Genomic DNA, 14,630 nt, shown 5'->3' on the forward strand with positions numbered 1-14,630 from the left:
TTTGCCCTCTTCTACATCTATCACCAGGTAAGCTAATAAAAAAGTTTCCTAACTGTATTGGCTTACTGAAAAAAATCATGTGTTGGTAATGTAAAAAGACCTACAGGACATGATATTAGCAGGGGGTCTTAAATTATACTACTAAAGAGGCTCAACACTGTTTAGCTGCCAAAAGCAGTTGGAATTGGGCCTAAACAGTGTGGTAAGTCTTTAGGGGATGGCTATTGTGTCTGTTTGACTTCTTCCAAATGTCTGTGCTGGCAATAAAAAGAAAAAGTTTCCAATTTAAATAGCTAGAGAATAAAAACAATTTGCAAGTAATGTGAAAAAAACCTACAGCGCCTGGTGTTCCCATGTGGTCTCCCACCCAAGTACTAACCAGGCCCAACACTGCTTAGCTTCCATGATCGGACGATATTGGGCCGATCCAAAGTGGTATGGCTGTAGGTGAGATGCAGGCACTTTTTTGCCCTCTTCTACTTCTATCACCAGGTAAGCTAATAAAAAAGTTTCCTAACTGTATTGGCTTACTGAAAAAAATCATGTGTTGGTAATGTAAAAAGACCTACAGGACATGATATTAGCAGGGGGTCTTAAATTAAACTACTAAAGAGGCTCAACACTGTTTAGCTGCCAAAAGCAGTTGGAATTGGGCCTAAACAGTGTGGCAAGTCTTTAGGTGATGGCTATTGTGTGTGTTTGACCTCTTCCAAATGTCTGTGCTGGCAATAAAAAGAAAAAGTTTCCAATTTAAATAGCTAGAGAATAAAAACAATTTGCCAGTAATGTGAAAAAACCTACAGCACCTGGTGTTCCCATGTGGTCTCCCACCCAAGTCCTAACCAGGCCCAACACTGCTTAGCTTCCAAGATCGGACGAGATTGGGCAGATCCAATGTGGTATGGCTGAAGGTGAGATACAGGCACTTTTTTGCCCTCTTCTACTTCTATCACCAGGTAAGCTAATAAAAAAGTTTCCTAACTGTATTGGCTTACTGAAAAAAATCATGTGTTGGTAATGTAAAAAGACCTACAGGACATGATATTAGCAGGGGGTCTTAAATTAAACTACAAAAGAGGCTCAACACTGTTTAGCTGCCAAAAGCAGTTGGAATTGGGCCTAAACAGTGTGGTAAGTCTTTAGGTGATGGCTATTGTGTCTGTTTGACCTCTTCCAAATGTCTGTGCTGGCAATAAAAAGAAAAAGTTTCCAATTTAAATAGCTAGAGAATAAAAACAATTTGCCAGTAATGTGAAAAAACCTACAGCACCTGGTGTTCCCATGTGGTCTCCCACCCAAGTACTAACCAGGCCCAACTCTACTTAGCTTCCAAGATCAGACGAGATTGGGCCTATCCAATGTGGTATGGCTGTATGTGAGATACAGGCACTTTTTTGCCCTCTTCTACATCTATCACAATGTGAGCTAATAAAAAAGTTTCCTAACTGTATTGGCTTACTGAAAAAAATCATGTGTTGGTAATGTAAAAAGACCTACAGGACATGATATTAGCAGGGGGTCTTAAATTATACTACTAAAGAGGCTCAACACTGTTTAGCTGCCAAAAGCAGTTGGAATTGGGCCTAAACAGTGTGGTAAGTCTTTAGGTGATGGCTATTGTGTCTGTTTGACTTCTTCCAAATGTCTGTGCTGGCAATAAAAAGAAAAAGTTTCCAATTTAAATAGCTAGAGAATAAAAACAATTTGCAAGTAATGTGAAAAAAACCTACAGCGCCTGGTGTTCCCATGTGGTCTCCCACCCAAGTACTAACCAGGCCCAACACTGCTTAGCTTCCATGATCGGACGATATTGGGCCGATCCAAAGTGGTATGGCTGTAGGTGAGATGCAGGCACTTTTTTGCCCTCTTCTACTTCTATCACCAGGTAAGCTAATAAAAAAGTTTCCTAACTGTATTGGCTTACTGAAAAAAATCATGTGTTGGTAATGTAAAAAGACCTACAGGACATGATATTAGCAGGGGGTCTTAAATTAAACTACTAAAGAGGCTCAACACTGTTTAGCTGCCAAAAGCAGTTGGAATTGGGCCTAAACAGTGTGGCAAGTCTTTAGGTGATGGCTATTGTGTGTGTTTGACCTCTTCCAAATGTCTGTGCTGGCAATAAAAAGAAAAAGTTTCCAATTTAAATAGCTAGAGAATAAAAACAATTTGCCAGTAATGTGAAAAAACCTACAGCACCTGGTGTTCCCATGTGGTCTCCCACCCAAGTCCTAACCAGGCCCAACACTGCTTAGCTTCCAAGATCGGACGAGATTGGGCAGATCCAATGTGGTATGGCTGAAGGTGAGATACAGGCACTTTTTTGCCCTCTTCTACTTCTATCACCAGGTAAGCTAATAAAAAAGTTTCCTAACTGTATTGGCTTACTGAAAAAAATCATGTGTTGGTAATGTAAAAAGACCTACAGGACATGATATTAGCAGGGGGTCTTAAATTAAACTACTAAAGAGGCTCAACACTGTTTAGCTGCCAAAAGCAGTTGGAATTGGGCCTAAACAGTGTGGTAAGTCTTTAGGTGATGGCTATTGTGTCTGTTTGACCTCTTCCAAATGTCTGTGCTGGCAATAAAAAGAAAAAGTTTCCAATTTAAATAGCTAGAGAATAAAAACAATTTGCCAGTAATGTGAAAAAACCTACAGCACCTGGTGTTCCCATGTGGTCTCCCACCCAAGTACTAACCAGGCCCAACTCTACTTAGCTTCCAAGATCAGACGAGATTGGGCCTATCCAATGTGGTATGGCTGTATGTGAGATACAGGCACTTTTTTGCCCTCTTCTACATCTATCACAATGTGAGCTAATAAAAAAGTTTCCTAACTGTATTGGCTTACTGAAAAAAATCATGTGTTGGTAATGTAAAAAGACCTACAGGACATGATATTAGCAGGGGGTCTTAAATTAATCTACTAAAGAGGCTCAACACTGTTTAGCTGCCAAAAGCAGTTGGAATTGGGCCTAAACAGTGTGGTAAGTCTTTAGGTGATGGCTATTGTGTCTGTTTGACCTCTTCCAAATGTCTGTGCTGGCAATAAAAAGAAAAAGTTTCCAATTTAAATAGCTAGAGAATAAAAACAATTTGCCAGTAATGTGAAAAAACTTACAGCACCTGGTGTTCCCATATGGTCTCTCACCCAAGTACTAACCAGGCCCAACTCTACTTAGCTTCCAAGATCAAACGAGATTTGGCCTATCCAATGTGGTAAGGCTGTATGTGAGATACAGGCACTTTTTTGCCCTCTTCTACATCTATCACCAGGTAAGCTAATAAAAAAGTTTCCTAACTGTATTGGCTTACTGAAAAAAATCATGTGTTGGTAATGTAAAAAGACCTACAGGACATGATATTAGCAGGGGGTCTTAAATTAAACTACTAAAGAGGCTCAACACTGTTTAGCTGCCAAAAGCAGTTGGAATTGGGCCTAAACAGTGTGGTAAGTCTTTAGGTGATGGCTATTGTGTCTGTTTGACTTCTTCCAAATGTCTGTACTGGCAATAAAAAGAAAAAGTTTCCAATTTAAATAGCTAGAGAATAAAAACAATTTGCCAGTAATGTGAAAAAACCTATAGCACCTGGTGTTCCCATGTGGTCTCCCACCCAAGTACTAACCAGGCCCAACAATGCTTAGCTTCCAAGATCAGACGAGATTGGGCCTATCCAATGTGGTATGGCTGTAGGTGAGATAAAGGCATTTTTTTGCCCTCTTCTACATCTATCACCAGGTAAGCTAATAAAAAAGTTTCCTAACTGTATTGGCTTACTGAAAAAAATCATGTGTTGGTAATGTAAAAAGACCTACAGGACATGATATTAGCAGGGGGTCTTAAATTAAACTACAAAAGAGGCTCAACACTGTTTAGCTGCCAAAAGCAGTTGGAATTGGGCCTAAACAGTGTGGTAAGTCTTTAGGTGATGGCTATTGTGTCTGTTTGACCTCTTCCAAATGTCTGTGCTGGCAATAAAAAGAAAAAGTTTCCAATTTAAATAGCTAGAGAATAAAAACAATTTGCCAGTAATGTGAAAAAATCTACAGCACCTGGTGTTCCCATGTGGTCTCCCACCCAAGTACTAACCAGGCCCAACACTGCTTAGCTTCAAAGAACAGACGAGATTGGGCCTATCCAATGTGGTATGGCTGTTGGTGAGATACAGGCACTTTTTTGCCCTCTTCTACTTCTATCACCAGGTAAGCTAATACAAAAGTTTCCTAACTGTATTGGCTTACTGAAAAAAATCATGTGTTGGTAATGTAAAAAGACCTACAGGACATGATATTAGCAGGGGGTATTAAATTAAACTACAAAAGAGGTTCAACACTGTTTAGCTGCCAAAAGCAGTTGGAATTGGGCCTAAACAATGTGGTAAGTCTTTAGGTGATGGCTATTGTGTCTGTTTGACCTCTTCCAAATGTCTGTGCTGGCAATAAAAAGAAAAAGTTTCCAATTTAAATAGCTAGAGAATAAAAACAATTTGCCAGTAATGTGAAAAAACCTACAGCACCTGGTGTTCCCATGTGGTCTCCCACCCAAGTACTAACCAGGCCCAACACTGCTTAGCTTCCAAGATCAGATGAGATTGGGCCTATCCAATGTGGTATGGCTGTAGGTGAGATACCGGCACTTTTTTGCCCTCTTCTACTTCTATCATCAGGTAAGCTAATAAAAAAGTTTCCTAACTGTATTGGCTTACTGAAAAAAATCATGTGTTGGTAATGTAAAAAGACCTACAGGACAACATATTAGCAGGGGGTCTTAAATTAAACTACTAAATAGGCTCAACACTGTTTAGCTGCTAAAAGCAGTTGGAATTGGGCCTAAACAGTGTGGTAAGTCTTTAGGTGATGGCTATTGTGTCTGTTTGACCTCTTCCAAATGTCTGTGCTGGCAATAAAAAGAAAAAGTTTCCAATTTAAATAGCTAGAGAATAAAAACAATTTGCCAGTAATGTGAAAAAACCTACAGCACCTGGTGTTCTCACGTGGTCTCCCACCCAAGTACTAACCAGGCCCAACACTGCTTAGCTTCCAAGATCGGACAAGATTGGGCCTATCCAATGTGGTATGGCTGTAAGTGAGATACAGGGACTTTATTGCCCTCTTCTTCTTCTATCACCAGGTAAGCTAATAAAAAAGTTTCCTAACTGTTTTGGCTTATTGAAAAAAATCATGTGTTGGTAATGTAAAAAGACCTACAGGACATGATATTAGCAGGGGGTCTTAAATTAAACTACTAAAGAGGCTCAACACTGTTTAGCTGCCAAAAGCAGTTTGAATTGGGCCTAAACAGTGTTGTAAGTCTTTAGGTGATGGCTATTGTGTCTGTTTGACCTCTTCCAAATGTCTGTGCTGGCAATAAAAATAAAAAGTTTCCAATTTAAATAGCTAGAGAATAAAAACAATTTGCCAGTAATGTGAAAAAACCTACAGCACCTGGTGTTCCCATGTGGTCTCCCACCCAAGTACTAACCAGGCCCAACACTGCTTAGCTTCCAAGATCAGACGAGATTGGGCCTATCCAATGTGGTATGGCTGTAGGTGAGATACAGGCACTTTTTTGCCCTCTTCTACATCTATCACCAGGTAAGCTAATAAAAAAGTTTCCTAACTGTATTGGCTTACTGAAAAAAATCATGTGTTGGTAATTTAAAAAGACCTACAGGACATAATATTAGCAGGGGGTCTTAAATTAAACTACTAAAGAGGCTCAACACTGTTTAGCTGCCAAAAGCAGTTGGAATTGGGCCTAAACAGTGTGGTAAGTCTTTAGGTGATGGCTATTGTGTCTGTTTGACCTCTTCCAAATGTCTGTACTGGCAATAAAAAGAAAAAGTTTCCATTTTAAATAGCTAGAGAATAAAAACAATTTGCCAGTAATGTGAAAAAACCTACAGCACCTGGTGTTCCCACGTGGTCTCCCACCCAAGTACTAACCAGGCCCAACACTGCTTAGCTTCCAAGATCAGACGAAATTGGGCCTATCCAATGTGGTTTGGCTGTAGGTGAGATTCAGGCACTTTTTTGCCCTCTTCTACATCTATCACCAGGTAAGCTAATAAAAAAGTTTCCTAACTGTATTGGCTTACTGAAAAAAATCATGTGTTGGTAATGTAAAAAGACCTACAGGACATGATATTAGCAGGGGGTCTTAAATTAAACTACTAAAGAGGCTCAACACTGTTTAGCTGCCAAAAGCAGTTGGAATTGGGCCTAAACAGTGTGGTAAGTCTTTAGGTGATGGCTATTGTGTCTGTTTGACCTCTTCCAAATGTCTGTGCTGGCAATAAAAAGAAAAAGTTTCCAATTAAAATAGCTAGAGAATAAAAACAATTTGCCAGTAATGTGAAAAAACCTACAGCACCTGGTGTTCCCATGTGGTCTCCCACCCAAGTACTAACCAGGCCCAACACTGCTTAGCTTCCAAGATCGGACGAGATTGGGCCTATCCAATGTGGTATGGCTGTAGGTGAGATACAGGCACTTTTTTGCCCTCTTCTACTTCTATCACCAGGTAAGCTAATAAAAAAGTTTCCTAACTGTATTGGCTTACTGAAAAAAATCATGTGTTGGTAATGTAAAAAGACCTACAGGACATGATATTAGCAGGGGGTCTTAAATTAAACTACTAAAGAGGCTCAACACTGTTTAGCTGCCAAAAGCAGTTGAAATTGGGCCTAAACAGTGTGGTAAGTCTTTAGGTGATGGCTATTGTGTCTGTTTGACCTCTTCCAAATGTCTGTGCTGGCAATAAAAAGAAAAAGTTTCCAATTTAAATAGCTAGAGAATAAAAACAATTTGCCAGTAATGTGAAAAAACCTACAGCACCTGGTGTTCCCATGTGGTCTCCCACCCAAGTACTAACCAGGCCCAACTCTACTTAGCTTCCAAGATCAGACAAGATTGGGCCTATCCAATGTGGTATGGCTGTATGTGAGATACAGGCACTTTTTTGCCCTCTTCTACATCTATCACCAGGTAAGCTAATAAAAAAGTTTCCTAACTGTATTGGCTTACTGAAAAAAATCATGTGTTGGTAATGTAAAAAGACCTACAGGACATGATATTAGCAGGGGGTCTTAAATTAAACAACTAAAGAGGCTCAACACTGTTTAGCTGCCAAAAGCAGTTGGAATTGGGCCTAAACAGTGTGGTAAGTCTTTAGGTGATGGCTATTGTGTCTGTTTGACTTCTTCCAAATGTCTGTACTGGCAATAAAAAGAAAAAGTTTCCAATTTAAATAGCTAGAGAATAAAAACAATTTGCCAGTAATGTGAAAAAACCTACAGCACCTGGTGTTCCCATGTGGTCTCCCACCCAAGTACTAACCAGGCCCAACACTGCTTAGCTTCAAAGATCAGACGAGATTGGGCCTATCCAATGTGGTATGGCGGTAGGTGAGATACAGGCACTTTTTTGCCCTCTTCTACTTCTATCACCAGGTAAGCTAATACAAAAGTTTCCTAACTGTATTGGCTTACTGAAAAAAATCATGTGTTGGTAATGTAAAAAGACCTACAGGACATGATATTAGCAGGGGGTCTTAAATTAAACTACAAAAGAGGCTCAACACTGTTTAGCTGCCAAAAGCAGTTGGAATTGGGCCTAAACAGTGTGGTAAGTCTTTAGGTGATGGCTATTGTGTCTGTTTGACCTCTTCCAAATGTCTGTGCTGGCAATAAAAAGAAAAAGTTTCCAATTTAAATAGCTAGAGAATAAAAACAATTTGCCAGTAATGTGAAAAAACCTACAGCACCTGGTGTTCCCATGTGGTCTCCCACCCAAGTACTAACCAGGCCCAACACTGCTTAGCTTCCAAGATCAGACGAGATTGGGCCTATCCAATGTGGTATGGCTGTAGGTGAGATACAGGCACTTTTTTGCCCTCTTCTACATCTATCACCAGGTAAGCTAATGCAAAAGTTTCCTAACTCTATTGGCTTACTGAAAAAAATCATGTGTTGGTAATGTAAAAAGACCTACAGGACATGATATTAGCAGGGGATCTTAAATTAAACTACTAAAGAGGCTCAACACTGTTTAGCTGCCAAAAGTAGTTGGAATTGGGCCTAAACAGTGTGGTAAGTCTTTAGGTGATGGCTATTGTGTCTGTTTGACCTCTTCCAAATGTCTGTGCTGGCAATAAAAAGAAAAAGTTTCCAATTTAAATAGCTAGAGAATAAAAACAATTTGCCAGTAATGTGAAAAAATCTACAGCACCTGGTGTTCCCATGTGGTCTCCCACCCAAGTACTAACCAGGCCCAACACTGCTTAGCTTCAAAGAACAGACGAGATTGGGCCGATCCAATGTGGTATGGCTGTAGGTGAGATACAGGCACTTTTTTGCCCTCTTCTACTTCTATCACCAGGTAAGCTAATAAAAAAGTTTCCTAACTGTATTGGCTTACTGAAAAAAATCATGTGTTGGTAATGTAAAAAGACCTACAGGACAACATATTAGCAGGGGGTCTTAAATTAAACTACTAAAGAGGTTTAACACTGTTTAGCTGCCAAAAGCAGTTGGAATTGGGCCTAAACAATGTGGTAAGTCTTTAGGTGATGGCTATTGTGTCTATTTGACCTCTTCCAAATGTCTGTGCTGGCAATAAAAAGAAAAAGTTTCCAATTTAAATAGCTAGAGAATAAAAACAATTTGCCAGTAATGTGAAAAAAACTAGAGCACCTGGTGTTCCCATGTGGTCTCCCACCCAAGTACTAACCAGGCCCAACACTGCTTAGCTTCCAAGATCAGACGAGATTGGGTCTATCCAATGTGGTATGGCTGTAGGTGAGATGATGGCACTTTTTTGCCCTCTTCTACATCTATCACCAGGTAAGCTAATAAAAAAGTTTCCTAACTGTATTGGCTTACTGAAAAAAATCATGTGTTGGTAATGTAAAAAGACCTACAGGACATGATATTAGCAGGGGGTCTTAAATTAAACTACTAAAGAGGCTCAACACTGTTTAGCTGCCAAAAGCAGTTGGAATTGGGCCTAAACAGTGTGGTAAGTCTTTAGGTGATGGCTATTGTGTCTGTTTGACCTCTTCCAAATGTCTGTGCTGGCAATAAAAAGAAAAAGTTTCCAATTTAAATAGCTAGAGAATAAAAACAATTTGCCAGTAATGTGAAAAAACCTACAGCACCTGGTGTTCTCATGTGGTCTCCCACCCAAGTACTAACCAGGCCCAACACTGCTTTGCTTCCAAGATCGGACAAGATTGGGCCTATCCAATGTGGTATGGCTGTAAGTGAGATACAGGGACTTTATTGCCCTCTTCTTCTTCTATCACCAGGTAAGCTAATAAAAAAGTTTCCTAACTGTTTTGGCTTATTGAAAAAAATCATGTGTTGGTAATGTAAAAAGACCTACAGGACATGATATTAGCAGGGGGTCTTAAATTAAACTACTAAAGAGGCTCAACACTGTTTAGCTGCCAAAAGCAGTTTGAATTGGGCCTAAACAGTGTGGTAAGTCTTTAGGTGATGGCTATTGTGTCTGCTTGACCTCTTCCAAATGTCTGTGCTGGCAATAAAAATAAAAAGTTTCCAATTTAAATAGCTAGAGAATAAAAACAATTTGCCAGTAATGTGAAAAAACCTACAGCACCTGGTGTTCCCATGTGGTCTCCCACCCAAGTACTAACCAGGCCCAACACTGCTTAGCTTCCAAGATCAGACGAGATTGGGCCTATCCAATGTGGTATGGCTGTAGGTGAGATACAGGCACTTTTTTGCCCTCTTCTACATCTATCACCAGGTAAGCTAATAAAAAAGTTTCCTAACTGTATTGGCTTACTGAAAAAAATCATGTGTTGGTAATTTAAAAAGACCTACAGGACATGATATTAGCAGGGGGTCTTAAATTAAACTACTAAAGAGGCTCAACACTGTTTAGCTGCCAAAAGCAGTTGGAATTGGGCCTAAACAGTGTGGTAAGTCTTTAGGTGATGGCTATTGTGTCTGTTTGACCTCTTCCAAATGTCTGTACTGGCAATAAAAAGAAAAAGTTTCCATTTTAAATAGCTAGAGAATAAAAACAATTTGCCAGTAATGTGAAAAAACCTACAGCACCTGGTGTTCCCACGTGGTCTCCCACCCAAGTACTAACCAGGCCCAACACTGCTTAGCTTCCAAGATCAGACGAGATTGGGCCTATCCAATGTGGTATGGCTGTAGGTGAGATTCAGGCACTTTTTTGCCCTCTTCTACATCTATCACCAGGTAAGCTAATAAAAAAGTTTCCTAACTGTATTGGCTTACTGAAAAAAATCATGTGTTGGTAATGTAAAAAGACCTACAGGACATGATATTAGCAGGGGGTCTTAAATTAAACTACTAAAGAGGCTCAACACTGTTTAGCTGCCAAAAGCAGTTGGAATTGGGCCTAAACAGTGTGGTAAGTCTTTAGGTGATGGCTATTGTGTCTGTTTGACCTCTTCCAAATGTCTGTGCTGGCAATAAAAAGAAAAAGTTTCCAATTAAAATAGCTAGAGAATAAAAACAATTTGCCAGTAATGTGAAAAAACCTACAGCACCTGGTGTTCCCATGTGGTCTCCCACCCAAGTACTAACCAGGCCCAACACTGCTTAGCTTCCAACATCGGACGAGATTGGGCCTATCCAATGTGGTATGGCTGTAGGTGAGATACAGGCACTTTTTTGCCCTCTTCTACTTCTATCACCAGGTAAGCTAATAAAAAAGTTTCCTAACTGTATTGGCTTACTGAAAAAAATCATGTGTTGGTAATGTAAAAAGACCTACAGGACATGATATTAGCAGGGGGTCTTAAATTAAACTACTAAAGAGGCTCAACACTGTTTAGCTGCCAAAAGCAGTTGGAATTGGGCCTAAACAGTGTGGTAAGTCTTTAGGTGATGGCTATTGTGTCTGTTTGACCTCTTCCAAATGTCTGTGTTGCAATAAAAAGAAAAAGTTTCCAATTTAAATAGCTAGAGAATAAAAACAATTTGCCAGTAATGTGAAAAAACCTACAGCACCTGGTGTTCCCATGTGGTCTCCCACCCAAGTACTAACCAGGCCCAACTCTACTTAGCTTCCAAGATCAGACAAGATTGGGCCTATCCAATGTGGTATGGCTGTATGTGAGATACACGCACTTTTTTGCCCTCTTCTACATCTATCACCAGGTAAGCTAATAAAAAAGTTTCCTAACTGTATTGGCTTACTGAAAAAAATCATGTGTTGGTAATGTAAAAAGACCTACAGGACATGATATTAGCAGGGGGTCTTAAATTAAACAACTAAAGAGGCTCAACACTGTTTAGCTGCCAAAAGCAGTTGGAATTGGGCCTAAACAGTGTGGTAAGTCTTTAGGTGATGGCTATTGTGTCTGTTTGACTTCTTCCAAATGTCTGTACTGGCAATAAAAAGAAAAAGTTTCCAATTTAAATAGCTAGAGAATAAAAACAATTTGCCAGTAATGTGAAAAAACCTACAGCACCTGGTGTTCCCATGTGGTCTCCCACCCAAGTACTAACCAGGCCCAACACTGCTTAGCTTCAAAGATCAGACGAGATTGGGCCTATCCAATGTGGTATGGCTGTAGGTGAGATACAGGCACTTTTTTGCCCTCTTCTACATCTATCACCAGGTAAGCTAATAAAAAAGTTTCCTAACTGTATTGGCTTACTGAAAAAAATCATGTGTTGGTAATGTAAAAAGACCTACAGGACATGATATTAGCAGGGGGTCTTAAATTAAACTACTAAAGAGGCTCAACACTGTTTAGCTGCCAAAAGCAGTTGGAATTGGGCCTAAACAGTGTGGTAAGTCTTTAGGTGATGGCTATTGTGTCTGTTTGACCTCTTCCAAATGTCTGTGCTGGCAATAAAAAGAAAAAGTTTCCAATTTAAATAGCTAGAGAATAAAAACAATTTGCCAGTAATGTGAAAAAAACTAGAGCACCTGGTGTTCCCATGTGGTCTCCCACCCAAGTACTAACCAGGCCCAACATTGCTTAGCTTCCAATATCAGACGAGATTGGGTCTATCCAATGTGGTATGGCTGTAGGTGAGATAATGGCACTTTTTTGCCCTCTTCTACATCTATCACCAGGTAAGCTAATAAAAAAGTTTCCTAACTGTATTGGCTTACTGAAAAAAATCATGTGTTGGTAATGTAAAAAGACCTACAGGACATGATATTAGCAGGGGGTCTTAAATTAAACTACTAAAGAGGCTCAACACTGTTTAGCTGCCAAAAGCAGTTGGAATTGGGCCTAAACAGTGTGGTAAGTCTTTAGGTGATGGCTATTGTGTCTGTTTGACCTCTTCCAAATGTCTGTGCTGGCAATAAAAAGAAAAAGTTTCCAATTTAAATAGCTAGAGAATAAAAACAATTTGCCAGTAATGTGAAAAAACCTACAGCACCTGGTGTTCTCACGTGGTCTCCCACCCAAGTACTAACCAGGCCCAACACTGCTTAGCTTCCAAGGTCGGACAAGATTGGGCCTATCCAATGTGGTATGGCTGTAAGTGAGATACAGGGACTTTATTGCCCTCTTCTTCTTCTATCACCAGGTAAGCTAATAAAAAAGTTTCCTAACTGTTTTGGCTTATTGAAAAAAATCATGTGTTGGTAATGTAAAAAGACCTACAGGACATGATATTAGCAGGGGGTCTTAAATTAAACTACTAAAGAGGCTCAACACTGTTTAGCTGCCAAAAGCAGTTTGAATTGGGCCTAAACAGTGTGGTAAGTCTTTAGGTGATGGCTATTGTGTCTGTTTGACCTCTTCCAAATGTCTGTGCTGGCAATAAAAATAAAAAGTTTCCAATTTAAATAGCTAGAGAATAAAAACAATTTGCCAGTAATGTGAAAAAACCTACAGCACCTGGTGTTCCCATGTGGTCTCCCACCCAAGTACTAACCAGGCCCAACACTGCTTAGCTTCCAAGATCAGACGAGATTGGGCCTATCCAATGTGGTATGGCTGTAGGTGAGATACAGGCACTTTTTTGCCCTCTTCTACATCTATCACCAGGTAAGCTAATAAAAAAGTTTCCTAACTGTATTGGCTTACTGAAAAAAATCATGTGTTGGTAATTTAAAAAGACCTACAGGACATGATATTAGCAGGGGGTCTTAAATTAAACTACTAAAGAGGCTCAACACTGTTTAGCTGCCAAAAGCAGTTGGAATTGGGCCTAAACAGTGTGGTAAGTCTTTAGGTGATGGCTATTGTGTCTGTTTGACCTCTTCCAAATGTCTGTACTGGCAATAAAAAGAAAAAGTTTCCATTTTAAATAGCTAGAGAATAAAAACAATTTGCCAGTAATGTGAAAAAACCTACAGCACCTGGTGTTCCCACGTGGTCTCCCACCCAAGTACTAACCAGGCCCAACACTGCTTAGCATCCAAGATCAGACGAAATTGGGCCTATCCAATGTGGTTTGGCTGTAGGTGAGATTCAGGCACTTTTTTGCCCTCTTCTACATCTATCACCAGGTAAGCTAATAAAAAAGTTTCCTAACTGTATTGGCTTACTGAAAAAAATCATGTGTTGGTAATGTAAAAAGACCTACAGGACATGATATTAGCAGGGGGTCTTAAATTAAACTACTAAAGAGGCTCAACACTGTTTAGCTGCCAAAAGCAGTTGGAATTGGGCCTAAACAGTGTGGTAAGTCTTTAGGTGATGGCTATTGTGTCTGTTTGACCTCTTCCAAATGTCTGTGCTGGCAATAAAAAGAAAAAGTTTCCAATTTAAATAGCTAGAGAATAAAAACAATTTGCCAGTAATGTGAAAAAACCTGCAGCACCTGGTGTTCCCATGTGGTCTCCCACCCAAGTACTAACCAGGCCCAACTCTACTTAGCTTCCAAGATCAGACAAGATTGGGCCTATCCAATGTGGTATGGCTGTATGTGAGATACAGGCACTTTTTTGCCCTCTTCTACATCTATCACCAGGTAAGCTAATAAAAAAGTTTCCTAACTGTATTGGCTTACTGAAAAAAATCATGTGTTGGTAATGTAAAAAGACCTACAGGACATGATATTAGCAGGGGGTCTTAAATTAAACAACTAAAGAGGCTCAACACTGTTTAGCTGCCAAAAGCAGTTGGAATTGGGCCTAAACAGTGTGGTAAGTCTTTAGGTGATGGCTATTGTGTCTGTTTGACTTCTTCCAAATGTCTGTACTGGCAATAAAAAGAAAAAGTTTCCAATTTAAATAGCTAGAGAATAAAAAAAATATGCCAGTAATGTGAAAAAACCTACAGCACCTGGTGTTCCCATGTGGTCTCCAACCCAAGTACTAACCAGGCCCAACACTGCTTAGCTTCAAAGATCAGACGAGATTGGGCCTATCCAATGTGGTATGGCGGTAGGTGAGATACAGGCACTTTTTTGCCCTCTTCTACTTCTATCACCAGGTAAGCTAATACAAAAGTTTCCTAACTGTATTGGCTTACTGAAAAAAATCATGTGTTGGTAATGTAAAAAGACCTACAGGACATGATATTAGCAGGGGGTCTTAAATTAAACTACAAAAGAGGCTCAACACTGTTTAGCTGCCAAAAGCAGTTGGAATTGGGCCTAAACAGTGTGGTAAGTCTTTAGGTGATGGCTATTGTGTCTGTTTGACCTCTTC

At 39.8% G+C, this 14,630-nt stretch overlaps 17 non-coding genes and 14 pseudogenes across 17 annotated transcripts; all 31 read right to left on the reverse strand.

The window, feature by feature from the left end:
• Positions 1–330: 330 nt before the first annotated feature.
• LOC146037471 (5S ribosomal RNA) lies at positions 331–449 on the reverse strand (annotated as a pseudogene).
• Positions 450–794: 345 nt separating this feature from the next.
• LOC146035050 (5S ribosomal RNA) lies at positions 795–913 on the reverse strand. The gene has a single exon (XR_014460459.1). It is a non-coding gene; the product is annotated as a 5S ribosomal RNA (ribosomal RNA).
• Positions 914–1,258: 345 nt separating this feature from the next.
• Positions 1,259–1,377, reverse strand: LOC146035430 (5S ribosomal RNA; annotated as a pseudogene).
• Positions 1,378–1,723: 346 nt separating this feature from the next.
• LOC146037482 (5S ribosomal RNA) lies at positions 1,724–1,842 on the reverse strand (annotated as a pseudogene).
• Positions 1,843–2,187: 345 nt separating this feature from the next.
• On the reverse strand, positions 2,188–2,306 carry LOC146035061 (5S ribosomal RNA). Its single transcript, XR_014460470.1, has one exon. It is a non-coding gene; the product is annotated as a 5S ribosomal RNA (ribosomal RNA).
• Positions 2,307–2,651: 345 nt separating this feature from the next.
• On the reverse strand, positions 2,652–2,770 carry LOC146035438 (5S ribosomal RNA; annotated as a pseudogene).
• A 345-nt stretch (positions 2,771–3,115) lies between these two features.
• On the reverse strand, positions 3,116–3,234 carry LOC146038839 (5S ribosomal RNA; annotated as a pseudogene).
• Positions 3,235–3,579: 345 nt separating this feature from the next.
• Positions 3,580–3,698, reverse strand: LOC146047531 (5S ribosomal RNA). The gene has a single exon (XR_014466037.1). It is a non-coding gene; the product is annotated as a 5S ribosomal RNA (ribosomal RNA).
• A 345-nt stretch (positions 3,699–4,043) lies between these two features.
• Positions 4,044–4,162, reverse strand: LOC146036830 (5S ribosomal RNA; annotated as a pseudogene).
• A 345-nt stretch (positions 4,163–4,507) lies between these two features.
• LOC146047641 (5S ribosomal RNA) lies at positions 4,508–4,626 on the reverse strand. Its single transcript, XR_014466047.1, has one exon. It is a non-coding gene; the product is annotated as a 5S ribosomal RNA (ribosomal RNA).
• A 345-nt stretch (positions 4,627–4,971) lies between these two features.
• On the reverse strand, positions 4,972–5,090 carry LOC146033462 (5S ribosomal RNA). The gene has a single exon (XR_014458876.1). It is a non-coding gene; the product is annotated as a 5S ribosomal RNA (ribosomal RNA).
• Positions 5,091–5,435: 345 nt separating this feature from the next.
• LOC146037945 (5S ribosomal RNA) lies at positions 5,436–5,554 on the reverse strand. Its single transcript, XR_014461583.1, has one exon. It is a non-coding gene; the product is annotated as a 5S ribosomal RNA (ribosomal RNA).
• Positions 5,555–5,899: 345 nt separating this feature from the next.
• Positions 5,900–6,018, reverse strand: LOC146033329 (5S ribosomal RNA). The gene has a single exon (XR_014458744.1). It is a non-coding gene; the product is annotated as a 5S ribosomal RNA (ribosomal RNA).
• Positions 6,019–6,363: 345 nt separating this feature from the next.
• LOC146037302 (5S ribosomal RNA) lies at positions 6,364–6,482 on the reverse strand. Its single transcript, XR_014461006.1, has one exon. It is a non-coding gene; the product is annotated as a 5S ribosomal RNA (ribosomal RNA).
• Positions 6,483–6,827: 345 nt separating this feature from the next.
• LOC146036471 (5S ribosomal RNA) lies at positions 6,828–6,946 on the reverse strand (annotated as a pseudogene).
• A 345-nt stretch (positions 6,947–7,291) lies between these two features.
• On the reverse strand, positions 7,292–7,410 carry LOC146035447 (5S ribosomal RNA; annotated as a pseudogene).
• Positions 7,411–7,755: 345 nt separating this feature from the next.
• Positions 7,756–7,874, reverse strand: LOC146038067 (5S ribosomal RNA). The gene has a single exon (XR_014461694.1). It is a non-coding gene; the product is annotated as a 5S ribosomal RNA (ribosomal RNA).
• A 345-nt stretch (positions 7,875–8,219) lies between these two features.
• On the reverse strand, positions 8,220–8,338 carry LOC146036714 (5S ribosomal RNA; annotated as a pseudogene).
• A 345-nt stretch (positions 8,339–8,683) lies between these two features.
• On the reverse strand, positions 8,684–8,802 carry LOC146034048 (5S ribosomal RNA). Its single transcript, XR_014459460.1, has one exon. It is a non-coding gene; the product is annotated as a 5S ribosomal RNA (ribosomal RNA).
• A 345-nt stretch (positions 8,803–9,147) lies between these two features.
• On the reverse strand, positions 9,148–9,266 carry LOC146035160 (5S ribosomal RNA). Its single transcript, XR_014460569.1, has one exon. It is a non-coding gene; the product is annotated as a 5S ribosomal RNA (ribosomal RNA).
• A 345-nt stretch (positions 9,267–9,611) lies between these two features.
• On the reverse strand, positions 9,612–9,730 carry LOC146038188 (5S ribosomal RNA). The gene has a single exon (XR_014461805.1). It is a non-coding gene; the product is annotated as a 5S ribosomal RNA (ribosomal RNA).
• A 345-nt stretch (positions 9,731–10,075) lies between these two features.
• Positions 10,076–10,194, reverse strand: LOC146039657 (5S ribosomal RNA). Its single transcript, XR_014463127.1, has one exon. It is a non-coding gene; the product is annotated as a 5S ribosomal RNA (ribosomal RNA).
• A 345-nt stretch (positions 10,195–10,539) lies between these two features.
• Positions 10,540–10,658, reverse strand: LOC146047046 (5S ribosomal RNA). Its single transcript, XR_014465993.1, has one exon. It is a non-coding gene; the product is annotated as a 5S ribosomal RNA (ribosomal RNA).
• A 344-nt stretch (positions 10,659–11,002) lies between these two features.
• LOC146036474 (5S ribosomal RNA) lies at positions 11,003–11,121 on the reverse strand (annotated as a pseudogene).
• A 345-nt stretch (positions 11,122–11,466) lies between these two features.
• On the reverse strand, positions 11,467–11,585 carry LOC146047300 (5S ribosomal RNA). Its single transcript, XR_014466016.1, has one exon. It is a non-coding gene; the product is annotated as a 5S ribosomal RNA (ribosomal RNA).
• A 345-nt stretch (positions 11,586–11,930) lies between these two features.
• Positions 11,931–12,049, reverse strand: LOC146035550 (5S ribosomal RNA; annotated as a pseudogene).
• Positions 12,050–12,394: 345 nt separating this feature from the next.
• Positions 12,395–12,513, reverse strand: LOC146034367 (5S ribosomal RNA). Its single transcript, XR_014459779.1, has one exon. It is a non-coding gene; the product is annotated as a 5S ribosomal RNA (ribosomal RNA).
• A 345-nt stretch (positions 12,514–12,858) lies between these two features.
• Positions 12,859–12,977, reverse strand: LOC146038309 (5S ribosomal RNA). The gene has a single exon (XR_014461916.1). It is a non-coding gene; the product is annotated as a 5S ribosomal RNA (ribosomal RNA).
• A 345-nt stretch (positions 12,978–13,322) lies between these two features.
• LOC146035443 (5S ribosomal RNA) lies at positions 13,323–13,441 on the reverse strand (annotated as a pseudogene).
• Positions 13,442–13,786: 345 nt separating this feature from the next.
• Positions 13,787–13,905, reverse strand: LOC146037258 (5S ribosomal RNA; annotated as a pseudogene).
• Positions 13,906–14,250: 345 nt separating this feature from the next.
• LOC146036987 (5S ribosomal RNA) lies at positions 14,251–14,369 on the reverse strand (annotated as a pseudogene).
• Positions 14,370–14,630: the final 261 nt, after the last annotated feature.

Source organism: Crinia signifera, chromosome 1, assembly GCF_055691185.1.
Source record: "Crinia signifera chromosome 1, ASM5569118v1, whole genome shotgun sequence".
NCBI classification, from domain to species: domain Eukaryota; kingdom Metazoa; phylum Chordata; class Amphibia; order Anura; family Myobatrachidae; genus Crinia; species Crinia signifera.